This window comes from Malaclemys terrapin, chromosome 22 (assembly GCF_027887155.1).
Source record: "Malaclemys terrapin pileata isolate rMalTer1 chromosome 22, rMalTer1.hap1, whole genome shotgun sequence".
Classification (NCBI taxonomy): domain Eukaryota; kingdom Metazoa; phylum Chordata; order Testudines; family Emydidae; genus Malaclemys; species Malaclemys terrapin.
In genome coordinates, this window is record NC_071526.1 from 13,828,504 (window position 1) to 13,844,729 (window position 16,226).

Sequence of the window (16,226 nt, forward strand, 5' to 3'; positions counted from 1 at the left end):
CAGTTCCATCCTGAAAAGAGGAAGAATTGCTGTAGACATCAGCTGTTTCTTTTCCCCTAAATTAACTGGTTTTTAAAAAACTTGAAATCTCTGTGCAGCCTTTCCAAGTGCTGTAAGATTCGTTGCAAATCTCATCTTGTTTCCTGGACAAGACTAGACAATGTGCCATTTGGCAGTTTGTGAATTAAAACATTGTCTGGGCCTACATGGGGGAATTTCTAGAGTCTTGGGTCCTAATCAGTTTCATTTTATTTGCAGTGGAGCTCCATAGAAGAGACATATAATTTACTTATGTAACGAGTGCTATTTTCAAAGCCCCACAGATAGAAATTCTAGTCAGCTTTGCTTTGTTGCCATCAAAGCAGATACATTACTCACAAATCAGTATTAGATTTCTAATTTTTATCAGATTTTTCTCACGGGTGCATTAATGCAAGGTTTTAATCCCCAGTGGAGCTCAGATAATAAATGACTCTAGCCATGATAATACTGGAAGCCGTGTCTGTGAAGGTTCATCTCCTCTTCCTGTGTAGATAAATGTCTTTTATGTAGTGGGTTTTAATGCAAATTCCTGTCACTTGTTTCTGAAGGACTCTACCTTTGGTTACCATGCATGAAAGTGGAACACATCATTAACCAAAGCTTAATCAGCAGAAAAAGATAGATTTAATTGCAAATTAGTTATGAGCTTTATATATTTCCTCTTTGTGGCAGTATAAGTTAACCTGTTTCCGGATATTTACCCAACTATTTCTGAAAATACAAACACGGATATTTTCTTTAGCTGGAGATTAACATTTAATTGCTTGAGTATTTATACCATTCAAGGTAATGCACTTGGAATGGGGATGGTAGGCAGTTTAAGGTCAGTTTGCATATGTAAATATTCTTAATTAAGCGGTACATTTCAAATACTTCACAATTTTATGAAAGTCTCACTTTCTAATGCTTTTAGTCAAAGGATTTTATATTAGACTTACCATTAATACCTGCAACCCCAAGACTGATCTCAGTAAGAACTTTATACATAGATATAGAGTTCGGCTAATTTGTTACTTACAACATTTGAAGTAAAATGTAGAATGTAAGATTGTATGTTTGTCAAACCTGTCAAAATGTATATGACCCTAGAAATAGGGCTGGTTTGCACATTCTAGTCAACAGCAATGAGGTGCCAGCTGCACATAAAATATTTATGCTGAATAGTACACACTAAATATTGCCTGAATCATGCTCTTCATATCGGATATTGCTCTTTTCACACCCATGTACACGAGTATCCGTATCGCTGCCACTGTAGAGAGACATCTGCACTGACAGAATTTAGGCTTAGCTGTCTCATCCTGGGGTCTATGACATGCTAGTAAAAAGTTTGCACCCTGCCTACGTTACTTGCTGTTTACATTCCCTGGGATGAATTTTTCCTGTTGCTGGTATGGCCTCAGAATGAATGCTGGCCTCAAAACGAAGAAACGGAGAGACCAGTCCTCTCACACCCTGTCTGTCTGTAAAGCAACTACCTGGACCTGCCGAGCTTCTGCTTGGAGTGTTGTGAGAATTCCTAACCCATAATATTTCTGTTATAGTCACACTCCTTACACTAAGCATAATTCCCTTCCAAACAAGTAGTGATACTTGAGTGACCACAGAGGTCACTGCATTTTGTAGTCTAGGACAGAAGTTCTCAAACTGGTCCGTGGACCACCAGTGGTCTGTGAGCTCCATTCAGGTGGCCCACGGATAGTTCCCTCTAAGGTGTGCGCCTGGGCGGCTGCATGCAAGAGAATGAAGGGCCACCCACCTAATTAGTGGAAGCGTGCAGGTGTGGCTCCACTAATTAGGGGCCTGGACTCTGGAGAAGACACACATAAGGTGAGGTGGTGGCCTTGGGGGAATAGAGGGTAAGTGGGAGGGGGTAGTGGAGTGAGAAGGGGTGGGGGAAATTTGGGACGTGCACTGCTGCGGCGACCAGAGAAAGAGGCAACTTTCCCCGGCTCCAGGGCTGCGGCTGCCGGGGGAGAGTTGGCTCTCATTCCCAGCCCCAGCACGGGGGCTGCCGTGGTGAGGGAGAGCGGGAGAGACACCCCCCCCTCTTCCCCAGCCCCAGCTCGGGGGCTGCCACGGCAGGGCAGAGAGGGCACATCCATCACATTAGACAGGTAAGACTACTGATATTAAAATATGAGTTGTGTGCTTTTATTTGTAGAACAAAAAAAGTTATTTTTTTTTATATATATAGTGCTTTTATCCAAAGCGCTTTACAATAGTTAGCTAATGGTACAAACAACGTTTGGAAAGATCATCAAGTGGTCTGCTGAGACCCTCAGCAATTTTCAAGTGGTCTACAAAAAGAAAAAAAGTTTGAGAAACACTGGTCTAGGAGTACTAACCTAGGGGCTCTGAAGCCCTGGCTCTGAAGAGAATGGGACTGGAATGCAGCTATTCTCTACGCTACTTCCAGGGCTGGCTCCAGGGTTTTTGCCGCCCCAAGCGGCGCAAAAGAAAAAGCCGTGATGGTGATCTGCGGCGGCAATTCGGCGGGAGGTCCTTCGCTCCGAGCGGGAGTGAGGGACTGTCCGCCGAATAGCTGGACGTGTCGCCCCTCTCCGGAGGGGCCACCCCAAGCACCTGCTTGGCAAGCTGGTGCCTGGAGCCGGCCCTGGCTACTTGAGATCATTAGCACCAAGTCTGCTTGGAAAAACACTTTTATATACTATTGCTGTAGACACAAGGGGCCTGAATTAAGATTACACAGACAAATAATTATTGCGTTTCCTAACTTTTTGAGTGCTTGACTTTGCAACATTAATGTTTTTTGTTTGTGATTTCTTTGACTTTTTTTTGTTTGCTTTTTTTAAAAAGGCTATCAGATTGACACCCCAAGCTTCATCAGCACTCACTGACCTCTGCCCCTTGAGCTAATCATAGAATAGTTGGGTTGGAAGGAACCTCAGGAGGTCATCTAGTCTAACCCCCTGCTCAAAGCAGGACCAATCCATAGACAGATTTTTGCCCCAGATCCCTAAGTGTCCCCCTCAAGGACTGAACTCACAATCCTGGGTTTAAAGTATTAGGGGGTAGCCATGTTAGTCTGTATCTACAAAAACAACAAGGAGTCCGGTGGCACCTTAAAGACTAACAGATTTATTTGGGCATAAGCTTTTGTGGGTAAAAACCTCACTTCTTCAGATGCATAGAGTGAAAGTTTCAGATGCAGGCATTATATACTGACACATGGAGAGCAGGGAGTTACTTTGCAAGTGGAGAACCAGCGTTGACTGGGCCAATTCAATCAGGGTCGATGTAGTCCACTCCCAATAATAGATGAGGAGGTGTCGATTCCATAAGAGGAAAAGCTGCTTCTGTAATGAGCCAGCCACTCCCAGTCCCTATTCAAGCCCAGATTAATGGTGTTAAATAGAATGACCAGGGAGATTAAAGTGCATTATCCACAATCTACAACCTAGCCTGGAAAATGATCCCTCACTCTCACAGACCTTGGGAGGCAGGCCAGTCCTCGCTTACAGACAACCCCCCAACCTGAAGCAAATACTCACCAGCAACTACACACCACACCATAGAAACACCAACCCAGGAACCACTCCCTGTAGCAAACCTCGTTGCCTACTCTGTCCCCATATCTACTCTGGTGACCCCATCAGAGGACCCAACCATATCAGCCATACCATCAAGGGCTCATTCACCTGCACATCCACTAATGTTATATATGCCATCATGTGCCAGCAATGCCCCTCTGCCATGTACATTGGCCAAACCGGACAGTCCCTCCGCAAAAGAATAAATGGACACAAATCGGACATCAGGAATGGTAACATACACAAGCCAGTAAGTGAACACTTCAATCTCCCTGGTCATTCTATCACAGATTTAAAAGTCACTGTCATTGAACAAAAAAACTTCAGAAACAGACTTCAAAGAGAAACAGCAGAACTAAAATTCATTTGCAAATTTAACACCATTAATCTGGGCTTGAATAGGGACTGGGAGTGGCTGGCTCATTACAGAAGCAGCTTTTCCTCTCCTGGAATTGACACCTCCTCATCTATTATTGGGAGTGGACTACATCCACCCTGATTGAATTGGCCCTGTCAACACTGGTTCTCCACTTGTGAAGTAACTCCCGGGTCTCCCTGTGTCAGTATATAATGCCTGCATCTGTAACTTTCACTCTATGCATCTGAAGAACCCTGGGTTTAGCAGGCCAATGCTCAAACCACGGAGCTATCCCTCCCCCTTGCTGTCAGTCACAATGGAGTGACTGACTGGCAGGGGCATGACATGCTACTATTTGCGGATAGTAGAGGAATGGTCAGACTCAAGAATCTTGAGGTCTGTTCCAGGCTCTGAAGGGGGGGTGTTCTCTTGTGGGCGTAGACGCTTCTGTCTGTTTCACTCAGCTTGACCTCTTTTTCCCTGTCCCAGTGGTGTCTCCCTGGCTCCACCTTCTTGTCTATACTCAGGCTTCTTATGGCAGTCTTTTCACCAATCTAGCCCTAGTCTCCCGCTTTTTGTTGCTGTTTGAGTCCCAATCCCCCCTACCACTGGGTCCTAGTCTTGATCGCCCTCCCCAGGTTCCTTGCCCCAGTCTTCCCCCACCCTGACTCTTTGAGAAGTGGCTCAATTTTGACAAAACTGTATTTTCCAACAGAAAACTGTTCTGTTGGAATGTTTTTGACCAGCTGTAATCAATTGCTTCATAATCTCCATTTTCAAGCCCTTTATTTCCTTCCATCCTGCCTCCTATGCACTCTGCTGACATCAATAAATTGCTTGCTTCCCCCCTAAATCCCATTTTGAATCTTCTAAATGTGTCATTTCTAGCTACCTACCCCCACTGCCACTGGGGAGTGATAATTAGCCACAGAAAGCTAATGGGGTTAGTGTGAAGGGCTCCCCTGACAGCTGCTTATCACCTTGTCGGGTATTAAGGACATAAATTGTGAGTCTGAGGCTCTTTTCTCTCCGGTTCTAATTCACTGGGGCCCATTGGTGCATGGTGCTGAATGCCCTCCTCCCCTCTTGAATTGATAAAGGAAGAGGACACTCAGCCCCTTGCAGGATTCTGCAAAACTACTCCATGTCATACCAGCAGGAGTTCAATTAAAGGCCTCCTTGGCTGATTTCTTTAAGTTGGCTTGACTGTGTGTGTGTGGGGGGGACTGATGGCATTCAGGAATCCCTTGACATGCTTGTGAAAGCTGAGCAGTCTTCTCTAGAACTGGATTTACTTCCTCCTCCTTTATGCTTCAGCCCTGAAAGAGAAGTAATTAGCAATGTTTTGCACCTGTGTCTATAGCCACTTTTGTTCCCAGCCCTCCTCCAGTTTTCACAATAGCTACTGTGGACTAGGTAAATAGTCTTACCCCCATTTTACAAAAGGGGAAATGGAGGCACAGTGATTATATACCTTGGCCAACATCCCCCCGCAACTCACGGGTGTGTGTGTGGGGAATTGGAACCCAAGAGTCCTGCCTCCCCATTTCCTGCTCTGTCTACTGGACATGTGTTTCCAACCACATTTAAAATCCTGCCAAGAGAGAATTAAATGACATAAGCAAAGTTTTGGTTATGACTTTCTGGCATTGTCCAATCAATTGTCTAATCTGCCAAAAGTAAATGCGTAGGTCATAGCAAAGATAAAACTTAGGTGCTTCAGAATGGGCTTAGGTGACACAAGAGTTGAAATGCCGGAGCCCTGTCTATACTACAGCTTCCATTAGTGGAGCTGCGCCTGTTGGGAATTATGGCTCTGGGGAAGAAAAATCTGGCTGTGGACAAGGACACTGAGGGTGGAGTACGGCCCTTTGTTTGGAACAGTGATGACTGTTGCAGACAAATGGGGTGGGAGAAAACAACCACCAAGGAAAATGCAACAGAGCTTGTGTTTCCATCTCATGATGCAGCTAGCAAATAAGACTTGTTGCTAAAATCAAACCAAAAGTGGGGATTTTGGCTGGAAAATCACCGCTTCCTCCTCTGATATTTACCAAAAATTCTATACCATGGGTGAGAGATTCTAGGAGATATTATGGTTGCTTTTAAAAACAGTAAATGTCCTGAAACTTTCTTCTATGAGTGGGTAAAGACACACTCACCTGCTGCCAACATCCCTTGATAAAACAACCAGAGGGGTAAGATTGTTTAAAACAAAACAAAAAAATACTGCTCTGGACAGTTAATCAATGGCATTTTTAACAGCCCTTCCTGGAGATCTTGGCAGGATGCAGTTACCTGCTTAAATAGAAAACCTCTGATTTTGGGCAACTGGCTCTGATAAGAGGTGTTTCAGTAAGATGTCCATGACCCTCTTCTTGCAGATATTTCTCTGCTCAGTCTTAACTAAAATATTAGCCAAAAGAGATTAAAACTTCTCATGCTTAATCTAATCCAGGTGGCTCAGCCCAGTTTTATCACCAGCAAAGCCCTATCAGATGCAAGCAGGAGTCTTAAGCATAATCTTCTATGTTGGCTCTCTCCCATATGACTAGCAAAAATTCTATCATTACATGTAGAAGGGAGGTTTAGGTTTGACATTAGGAAAAACTTCCTAACTGTCAGGGTGGTTAAGCACTGGAATAAATTGCCTAGGGAGGTTGTGGAATCTCCACCATTTTTAAGAGCAGGTTAGACAAACACTTGTTAGGGATGATCTAGATAATACTTAGTCCTGGCATGAGTGCAGGGGACTGGACTGGATGACCTCTTGAGGTCCCCCTCCAGTCCTATGATTCTATGTAGGAAAGATGTCTGATTAGTCCCATCAAAGCCTATCAGTTGAGAATCTTGGTGCTGATTGATTCTTTATAGCCCTGCTCAAAGCTATTGAACAAACAAAAACAATCCAGTTTCCAGAATCAGAGTTCTGGATAACTAAATTACTTAAAACAAAACAACAACTTTTTCATCTACAGATCCTGAGTAAAATTTGTATTTGATAGGGTGGTTATTCATATTTATTATTTGCATTACAATAGCACCTAGAGGTCCCAACCCAAATTAGGGCCCCAAGTGTGTTAGGCACTGTACAAACACAAATTAAAAGATTGCGTAGCAAGGAATAACTTCTGGTCAGGGAGCTGCCTAGCGAGCTGTCCGCCTGGCTCCCCATGTATCTTGGGGAGCCGGAGAGCCTACCTGCCTACCAGGTGGGCAGTCCAGGGAACCAGTCAGCTGGGAAGCCCACTGCCTGGAAGTCAGACAGCCCAGGGCATTGGGGAGTCCTGACAGCCTTCCACATGGGCTGTGGAAGAGCCCAGCAGCCCACTACCTGGACAGCTGGGGACCCCACCAAGCAGGCCGCCAATGGAGCCAACCAGCTGGGGAGCCTGCTGCCGGGGAAGCCATATAGCCCAGGGAGATGGGGAGTCTCCTATCCAGGAAGCTGGGCAGCCTGCCAGGTGGGACGCTGGCGAGCTGGGGAGCCCCAGGAGTTGGGCAGGCTGGCAGGAAATCAGGCAGGCAGTCTAAATGTCAAAAGTTTCAATGGAGTCGACAAGTTCCCACAGAACTCTTTGATCCCCACGAATTAGCATTTTCTGACAGAAAACTGTTCTGCTGGGAAAACTTCCAGCCAACTCTAATCTATCCACTCTCATAAAGGACAGACTGATGGAGAGAGATCTATTGCCTGGCAAATCAGAGCGATAGATGAGATTAAATTCACAGACAGATCCAGTCCTATAGAGGACTAGGGATGGTGGCCCTAGCGTCTGTTTGCCAGAAGTTGGGATGGATCACTTGGATTCCCTGTTCTGTTAATTTCCTCTGGGCTGCCTGGCATTGGCCACTGTCAGCAGCCAGGACACTGGACTAGACAGACCTTTGGTCTGACCCAGTGTGGCTGTTCTTAGATATTGATGCTGCTGGAGAAAATGAAAATACAAGTCAGCTGAGAACTTGCTGTAATGCCACCACTGCACTGCCATCCTCAGAAAAGTGCTTCTTCCAGGACCTGTGAAATCTCTAGGCCACCCCTTAAAGTGCTAATATGAAAACAAATGATGGCAAAACTCACCCACCCCTACTATAAAGAAATCCAGAAAAACACAGCAGCAAATCATGCAACTAATGATATGTGCTGGTTATCAGTGTGCAGTCATTTGCTTTTAGCTGCACCACCTCCCTCATCTGCCATTACCCCAGAGCAGGGCCCTCTTCTCATATGCCTGTAAAGCCCCACTTTTGGTGTAATAATAATAATACCGGCCTCCTTTACGAACATAGCCTGGGATTCAAAGTCAAGCCCAACCCTAAAGCCATGGGGCAAGGGGGGGGAGAGAAAAAGATCCCATTAAGAAAAATGTTGTCAAGGAAACTGTTCTCACTCTATGTAGCCAATAATGCACAAAGAAAATTCTCTCTGCTGCACAGCTCAGTACAGCGTGAGGTAGACTCCACAAATGTAATTGGGATAGCAGGAACTCAGCGCTGACTACAAAGACTTGTTTTGATTACCATGTGGACTCCATCCCAACCTTCTGTAGCTATTTTTTGAATCTTGAGTAACAAGCCAGACTTGCTTTCCTTGTATGACGCTGGCCAGAAATTTTAAATGGGAGAAGGGTGAGGAGGAAGGTGACATATGTTAGAACAGACTGGCTCTTGGTAGTGGTATTCTTCCTGCAAGCATAATTATTTAAGTAAGATGAATACCCTGCATTTCAGTTAACTCCTTTCCAGCTTGTGTTAAATCCATTACAGGATGCCTTGCATTTGACATTTGTGACTGCCCTTGATGACAGTCAATTTAAACCTGACAGGGAAGCTGTGGATTGCTGCCAGATCTGTAAATGCCACTGTATTTAGATAGGATTCCTTTAGGCTCACCCCTGTGGGGGAGGCTACACCCTTCACGATTGTACTAACTGGGACCAGGAGCAATAAGAGCATTGATCTCTCTTGCACATGCATGCTTTCAGAATCCAGACTCATGTCACTGATAACCTGAGGTTGCTTCCTGGTTACTAGGCAATACCAATATTCAAGGTGAAGCCCTGATTTCTGCAAACACAATTTTTCTTATGGATTTCCTGTCTGCTTGTTGTTGAACTAAGACAAACCTGCTCGTTCATTTCAGGCCCTCAGACTGGAATTAAATCGGGTTCCCTAAGGCCCAGCAAAATGATCAAACCTCATGCCTTTGCTTGGAAATTGTTTTAAATGAATTTTAGTGCTCACAAAAGCTAGAGGATGATTGAACTGTCTCAAATCAGGAGCCGTAGAGTCGAGCATACAGCTCTGTGAGGAGCGCACCTCAATATATTCCAGTCCCCAGGCCCAGCTGTTCCAAAACTGTCAGGCAACATCCAATCCTGAGCCCTCACACCCTGTCAGTAACCAAACTAAATCCAGACCTACAATGAACTCCTCTTGTATTCCTGTCCTAGACACCTACACAGCTCTGCCGATACACCGCACACCTGACCTGCAGCATCCTTTGTTTATCCTAATCCTGGTTCTCTTCTGAATAGAGACTTTCAACTGTGTCCTATTTTGCCAGATGGCACGAGGTTTCTTCTGATGTGTGCAAATATCAATTACGGACCAGCGTGAATCAATTAAAACCATTTTCACTCGTAAATCCAGCAGCACTGTAAGCCAGTCCTGCGCAGCTGAAAGATGAGGGCTTTAACCTATTTCCCCCACCAACCCTTTTGTATTTATTATTTGTATCTACTCCCTTTATTCCACCTGTTTGATAACAATGGGTGATTGCAAGAGAGCAGCAGCTAAACAATGCAACACAGGCTGGATCAAATCAGCAGGTGACATTTTTTCACTGTGATTATTTTCAAGATCAAGCTAGTTCTGCAACAAACCAGCCGCTCTTTCATTTACTAGAGGACAAAGCTGCTGTTACCAAGTCTTAAAAGAGCAGATGAGCAGAATGTGACTGTGTGTGATATCCCTGCCTAGCACTGCCAGCACAACGTCAAAGCCATGCTGCTGCAAGGTTCAAAAGGAAAAAAGGCCTCTGGAAAGAGGATTTTTTGTATTTGTTTTTTTATTGTTCAAAATCACATAATTATCAGCGGCCTCTGAAAGCCTAGAAGGGGAACAGGCCTTTGCTTTTTAAAAGATCTTTGCATCTGTCGTTTGCTTGCTGGACAGTGGATTCAAACTCTCTGCACGGCTCCCCAAAAGTACCATTTGGAAGCTGGGCAGACCCTCTCATCTGTGGACAGGGCTGCCCGGGGGGGGCAAGTGGGGCAATTTGCCCCAGGTCCCGGGCCCCACAGGGGCCCCCATGAGAATATAGTATGCTATAGTATTGCAACTTTTTTTATGAAAGGGGCCCCCGAAATTGCTTTGCCCCGGCCCCCTGAATCTTCTGGGCGGCCCTGTCTGTGGAAGGAAAAATCCCAACAAGGGTGATTTAATCTTTAATCTCATAGCATTTTAGGGTGACCAGATATCCTGATTTTATACGGACAGTCCTGATTTTGGGTCTTTTTCTTATATAGGCTCCTATTACCCTCCACCCCCTGTCCCGATTTTTCACACTTGCTGTCTGGTCGCCCTATAGCATTTTATTTTATGAATCTTGCTGATGATGTGAATCAGGGAAATATCGAAAGCACCCTTTAGAAGGGAATTCTGATCAACTCAAATGAAGATGGAGGAAGGCACCGTTGTCAAACCCATGCATTCCAAAATCATGAGACTTGCATAAAAACTAATGTGATTAAAAAAGACCATTTTGGGTTCTTTTTATTTGCGTTCTGGGCTCATAGGGTCGCACACGGGTCCCATTTTCAGGCTTTACTCTGCAGCCATGAGGGCTAGAATTGTACTTTTCTCTAAATAACAGCTGAGATTTTCATGTAAAACTCTTAATTCTGCCTGCTGTGGCTTTAAGAAAAAGACCACCTATGGTGAGAGCTGACCCACTGGGAAGGAGTCGAGAGGCCGCTGGGGGAAGGGAGGAATGCTTTTAGAAATGAGTAACAAACAATGAATTTTTGATCCTAGAACACCAAGCTGCTGCATTTGGATCTAGCATCTGGGCTTGTTCACCTCCCCTAGTCTGATCCCACCTTGACAGCAAGGTGTTTGCATCAGTCTGGGGCTGTGGTCCTGACCCAAAAGGGCCTCTGTACCCCGTAAAAGTCACCTTCAAGCACCCCACCAAGCCAGCTTCTCTAGGAGGTGTGGTTAGGTGAATGAGTGTTGCCACAAAAACTCCATGAACCGCTGATCTTGGTCTCTGGCTGTGAACAGATTACACCAGAACAGCCCCCAGAACCTCACGACAGCTGCCTTGCAGAAGCTCCAGCCTCAGCTCTTCTTGCCGAGAAAGGAATGAGCTGAGCCTTCATCCCAGCCTCCAATCCGAGGACAGAATTAGCATCTATTTTGCCAATAGGGAGAAAAGAGACAATCTCATCGATGCAAACGGGTCTGGGCTTCCTCACAAGCAGCCCAAGATGCTGCTTGATCCTTCCTGCCGTCTAGCAGTCCTGTGCTGATTCAGCAAGACACTGAGATAGCCCAATCTGCTCTCGCAGCAGAACTTGCTGCCTGATTCCTCCTCTCCCCACACGCTCAGAGCCTGAATAAAACCGTCTCTGAGCATAAATACCCCAGGAGGGTGAGTGGCAGTCCCCAGGGTCCCAATCACTCTGGAATGGCATCATTAGGTCTGTAGGGGGACTAACTGTACATCTGAGCTTCCAGATCAATTAAAATCAACTCCTTGTTCTGGGCATAAAAAAATATACTAGGAGCATTTGCCCAGTGGACCCAGCAGTGAATCAATGATGGAAAGTGGTTAGTGCTGTGTTGAGGAAATGCCTCTTAGCCATTCAACAAACAGCAGGCTTGTTTTCTTTTCTTCCTTTTTTGGCCTGTGTGTCTGCCATTTGCCTGACTGGATCAATCCACCAGGAACCGCGCAAACCGATTTCAGCCCTGACTCCATCCATCACCCCATCCCCCTCCTGCCCTCACCCTGCTTTGGCTCTTTTAGCAGCAGACACACATTGATTCACAAACAGCTCTCAGAGCTGCCTGAGTGCACAGTGGGTTTGTTCTTCCTTTAAAAGTAATTGCATTTAGGTACCAACCACGGGGACCTGGCTGAATTCCAGCATGATTAGACTGTTTGATATGCCCTGGGTTTCTGCTGTCCCCATCCCTGCTTCCTCTGTTGTAACCTCTGCTGCCCAGCAGGCTGGATATATTTGAAAGGAAAGTACATGAGCTCCTAACCTTTAAGATCCCACACATCTTAGTGCCAGCCTACATCTCTGCACGCATTCTTCCTATCCTCTCACCTAATCACTCCTATTGTCTCCTTCTTCTACGCTTGGCTTTGCACCTTTACTCATGCCACCTTTCCACTTTCCTCCTTTAGTTCCACTTCTTCTGTGGAGCCTGTTAAATCCAAGACTTTTGGGGAGCTCCTTCAATGAAGGTACTGGACCTTCAGGGTACAAGGACCTTGAGCTTTGCTGATCACTTTTGCACTGCATGAGTCTCCACATGAGACCAACCTCCCAAAGTCCTGTTCCAAGCATGAATTGCGCGCTGTGTAAAACTGTAATGAGACCTCTCTGGAATGGTCTCTTCAACAGCTGTTCCAAAGTCTTGGTCAGGAACCTAGAGAAGATGACCCTGGGGACATTACAAAGCATTCTTACATTGATCTCCTCCTTGCCAATGATGCCTCACAGGATTTTGCCCCATATATTTTAATTGTCTGAGTTAGACTGGAAGCTCCATGGGGCAGGGACCTTGTCTTTCTAAGCATTCTGTAAAGTGCAGTGTATCTTACGGTGCTGTGTAAATAATAGGGCATGTCAGAACATGTTCTCAAATGACACACGTTTAATATAAAAAAGAGAGAAAACTACATGTGTCCCTTGTGACTCAGCTTCATTCCATTTGGTTTGAGTGCTTTGCTCAAGGTCTCTTGCGGGCCCGCTTCCTGACATCCAGTGCCGTCCTGACATCCTTCCAGGTAACAATTTTGGAGGACAAGTCCAAATGTAACCTCTCAATGTAAAAGTCCTGTACTGAAACTGCAAGAATACAGAGTAATTGCTTTTCTAGTCAGCCAAGGCTTCCTGACTGCAAAATCTGCAGAGCCTAATGCAGCAAGCAATGGCTTCATAATGGATATCAGCAATTTCTCAGCTACCAGAAAACCAATATCAAATCGATAGGCAGGAAGAACTGGAGTAGCTTTGATCTGTACCCCGTTAAGCCCTCCCACAAGGATTGGAAGAAATATATTTGCAGACTTATAAAATTAATTGATTTCCTAAGTGTGGATGAACAGGTGCACTCATTTACTTAGAATTCTCTGGAACTTAGATCTATCTATCGATCGCATTGTTATCACCATAGTATTGTCACACTTCATAAAACTTGCATTATAAACTCAGGTCTCCCTCATGTTTGCTGGGTAGTTGAAAGTGGAAAACAAAGGAGGATAGCACAGAAGTGCTAACAGGAGAAGGATTTTCTCCTGGCGTATGTGGAATTCACGGTACCTCTACAGCAAGAAAATGAAAATTATTCTAAAACACTGGTGGGATTTATTTAATGCTTAGTTTGCATTTGGTGTGATACAAAGAGGGAATTTTAGATGGATTTGGGATGACCTACCCTAACGGAATTCAGACAAGAAGCAATTTCTATTCCTCAGTCAAGGAGGATTCAGAGTACACACTTATTAGACGAGAACACTGATTTTTTTTTAGCTAAAATGATAAATTACATGCAGCCCTTGGACTCCAGGTATGCTGCAAGTACAGCGTAGCAAGAATTTTGTGCCCTTGGTTATACAGTATGTTATTTTCTTACATACAGTGACAGTACTTTGCAATTATATCGCATGTTCCATTCACAGAACTTTGTGAGGATTAGTGATTTAATCCTCAGATCATCCCAGGAGGCAAGCAAGGATTAATGCTCCCATTTTATAGATGTGAATTGAGGTGCAGTGAAATGAAATGACTTGCCCAAATCAGGATGTCTGTGGCAGGTCCCAGACTTAGACTGTCAACTCTTTGGGGCAAGGACTGTCTGTTTGTTAGACGTGTCCCATGCCTAACAATGGGGTCCCGATCCCTGACTGGGGCCCCCAGGTAGTGCCATGATACAAACAATAAGGGCTGAGAATCAGCCTAGCTCTCCAAGTTCTATGCCTTCATCAGCAGACTTTCTCCTGTAACAGTAAGCAGTGTAAAATAGCATTGGGCAGATCTTTATTTTACAAATATATGGAGACAGGTAAAGAAACGAACTGCTAACAAAATGTAAGATAATAATGGGATAATAGTGCTGGTTCTCAGAATATCAGCCAATGGCTCCTATTCCATGTCAGGTGTGTCAAACATCTAGCCTACTTGCTGTGCTTAGCTGACACCCATGACCAATGTAGATTTTCTGTTCTGTTTCTAAGTTCTTGTCCATTTCTAGGTTCTTATCCTGCTTTCATCCCATGGTATCCAAGAGCCTTCCAGGATTTAAAAGGAACACAGTGATTAACATCTGTCCAGTGTGGTTTCTCTCTTTGTCCTCCGGGGTGAAATTACACAGGTTTTGTTTGTTTGTTTTATTTTTATTAGGTCTTGTCTAAACATGAAAGTTATTTCAGAAAAAGGTAGGGAAAATATAAGAGCTGTTCCTGAATAACTCCATATATAGACAAGCCCTTAATAGCTGATGTTTATGGGTTATTGTTGAGGAAGGCAAAGTGGAAGAGGGGTGCTTTACATTTGGACTAGAAAATGGGGCAGTTAGTGGTGGTTTTTTAGATCTTGCAGTAATGAGTTCCACAGGTTAGGCCTGGCCTCTGAAAAAACCTACAGAATGCAAACTTTCACGCGGAAAAAAATGATAGCCCTTACGGTGGTGAAGAAATCATCCCAGTGTTGCCCATCTTACAAAGCCTGAAACAACCCTGCCCTCCCTGGTGAGGAGAAATGTGAGCTGCCTCTTTCATCTCAGTAGGCCATTTAACTTGGCTTCCTTCATAGCCCTGGGCCACAAAACATAACTAACAATTTAATTCGTCCCACTGTCAGTTTGACAGCCCTACCCTGGTTGAAGTTTGGGGCTACGTGCTAGCAATTTGTGACAACTGAAGAGGTGGGGTCTATTCCCAGCTCTGAGCTACCGTGTGACCTTGGACAAGTCACTTTCCCTCTTTGTGCCTCTGTTTCCCCTCAGCCCTTCGTCTGTCTGGTGTAGAATGACTGTAAGCTTTGTGGAGCAGGGACCATCTTTTACTATGAATCTGTATAACCTCTAGTACACTGGGCCCTGCCCTCAGCTGGGGTATGCAGATGCTACTATAATAATCGTAACATACCCCACATAACTAATAAAAGTTATCTGAATCAGTGGGACAGCAGCTACTCGAAGAACACTGGTCAGAATATACAGATTTCTCTTTTAACTTTTTAATTCTGTGCTGTGGAACGGTGATCGCCAGTCTCCGAAAGTGGAGTCCTCTACCTGGGCAGCAGCAGTGCGAGCTTCCCTTTATCGTGCCAACATGCCTCGCCCATGACCTAGAGGGAACATTTCTTGCCAGAGCTACAAGAATTGCTAGCACAGTGTGTCACTGCAGGGTTTATGGCTCTACTCATATCCATCCCCACCCAGCAGTTTAATTGAAGTGTTTAATGGCGTTTTCCAAGTACATCAGTAGTTCAGTGCTGGCTGACTTTGCAGAGCAATTAAGTTGACATGGACTTGAAAGGCTTCCAAGGACAAGGACAAACTCTATGCCTGGTGACCCACCTAGCCTGGGTGGTGATCTGACCTGACAACCCAGGGCTTGTCTACACCGGCCCTTTACAGCGCTGCAACTTACTCGCTCGGGGTGTGAAAAAACCCCCGCTGAGCGCAGCAAGTTTCAGCGCTGTAAAGTACCAGTGTAGGCCACGCTCCCAGCTATGCCCCTCGTGGAGGTGGGGTTTTTAGAGCGCCGGGAGAGCTCTTTCCCAGAGCTCTGCTGCGACTACACAAGCCACGTTAAAGCACTGCCGCCGCAGCACTTTAACAGGGCCAGTGTAGACTAGGCCCCAGTGTACCCTTGTGTCCAAGCTGGAGTTCTCTCCTGTGCTTAGTACATTTGAATGACCATCTGGATAACCAGCTCCCCCTGCCCTGGGCGATGCTCAGTCCCTGCTGCATCTGTGCTGGGCCTGGTATGTCACCTGCACACAGAGCTTGAGTGTAAATGGAGG